This window comes from Sinocyclocheilus grahami, unplaced genomic scaffold, assembly GCF_001515645.1.
Source record: "Sinocyclocheilus grahami isolate Dianchi unplaced genomic scaffold, SAMN03320097.WGS_v1.1 scaffold292.1, whole genome shotgun sequence".
Classification (NCBI taxonomy): domain Eukaryota; kingdom Metazoa; phylum Chordata; class Actinopteri; order Cypriniformes; family Cyprinidae; genus Sinocyclocheilus; species Sinocyclocheilus grahami.
Genome location: NW_015505471.1, coordinates 55,069 through 56,701, shown reverse-complemented (window position 1 = coordinate 56,701; position 1,633 = coordinate 55,069). Strand labels below are relative to the sequence as shown.

Below are 1,633 nucleotides of genomic sequence, written 5' to 3'. Positions count from 1 at the left end.
TATATATATATATATATATATATATATATATATATTTACACACAATACAAATAAATACCTTCAATTAAACCATCAAAAATAACAAAAACAAAAATGGCACTATAGTAAAAAAAATTTTTTTTTTAATTTATGCAATTTTATTCATTTTTGCTTTTTTTTATGTTTTTGCTATGATGGTAGAAATAATAAATATAAAAACATTAAATTAATATGAATACAAAACTATGTTACTTATTATATAATTAATATTTTTGAATTAATATTTAAATAATTGAATGAGGTTTTCCTTATTTTCATGAATATTTTCACTCCTGCAGGAGAAGCGTACTGCGTTTCCTCGGTTTTACTTCACTGGAGACGACGATCTACTGGAGATTCTCAGACAGGCCACAAACCCTACTGTCAAACACACACACCTGAAGAAACTCTTTGCAGGTAACACACACACACACACACACACCTGTTCACAGTTATCACACAAGCAGTTGCATATAGACGTGGGATGATTGTGTGTTGAAGGCATCAGCAGTGTGGTGTTTGATCAGAGTTTTCAGAGCATCACAGCCATGAAATCACTGGAGGGCACTGTCTCCATTAGTCTGTGTTTTAATTTGTCTCATGATTTGGGCTTATGGTGTGACATGCTGTTAATTATATTATAGTATGTATGTGTGAGTGTGTGTGTGTGTGTGTGTTTAATATTTTATTCATTTAGATTTAATATTCATTTAATGTTTGGGTTTTGGTATTATTTGGTATTCATTCTAAGATATTTTGTATTATGTTATTTTTTATTTAATATTTAATTTTGTGGGTTGGTGCCAGGTTTGAGATATATTTTATTTTTAAATATTTTAGAATTAAATATTTAATATTTAATTTTGTGAGTTGGTGTCATGTATCGGTTTACAGTATCTATAAATATAATTGAAATAAATATAATTATATTTAAATAAATATAATGATTAATTATATAGTTATTATTATAGTTATAATTAACTATACTTTATATAAAACCTGCCACCAACCCACAAAATTACAATTAAAATGAAAGAATAACATATCTATAAATTGTAATTTTTAAATACAAAAATGCTGTATATAAATATATTTTGTTTCATATTTAATATTCCTTTCATTTTGTGGGTTTGTCAGGTTTGGCTGACGGAGATGAAAAACACTCTTCTGTGTGAGTGTGTGAATGCCGGAAAGAAAGGAAACGTGGATCCCACGCGCTTCCCTTCTCAGGTAACACACACACACACGCATGCACGTCTCTTCAGAAACACCCATGAGTCTCTGCGGTTCAGCTGAAGTCACTGTGGAGTGACTCTGTGCCTGGCAGAGCAGATCCAGTTCACAGTGGACCACACTGCAGGTACACCGACACCTGACTGTGTGTGTGACTTTAAATTGTATCAGTAATATTTATAACACCTTTCATATTTGCTGTTATTTGTCTATTTTTTTAAATTATTGTTTGAGAAAAGGATAATTTAAATATAATTAGAATATTTAATTAGTTTGAATTATAATACACACACTAGGGCTGTCAAATAAAAATATTCATTGAATTTAAAATAAAAATCAACATTTGAATGCAAAAAACCGTTGCATTCGAATTTTAGGTGTG

The 1,633-nt window shown here is 29.5% G+C and overlaps 1 long non-coding RNA gene across 1 annotated transcript in view; it reads left to right on the top strand.

The window, feature by feature from the left end:
• The window catches only part of LOC107600808 (uncharacterized), a 1,318-nt gene extending 960 nt beyond the window's left edge, over nucleotides 1-358 (top strand). Inside the window, exon 3 of the long non-coding RNA XR_001610842.1 lies at nucleotides 318-358. This is a non-coding gene — a long non-coding RNA (uncharacterized lncRNA). The remainder of the gene's footprint in view (nucleotides 1-317) is intronic.
• Nucleotides 359-1,633: the final 1,275 nt, after the last annotated feature.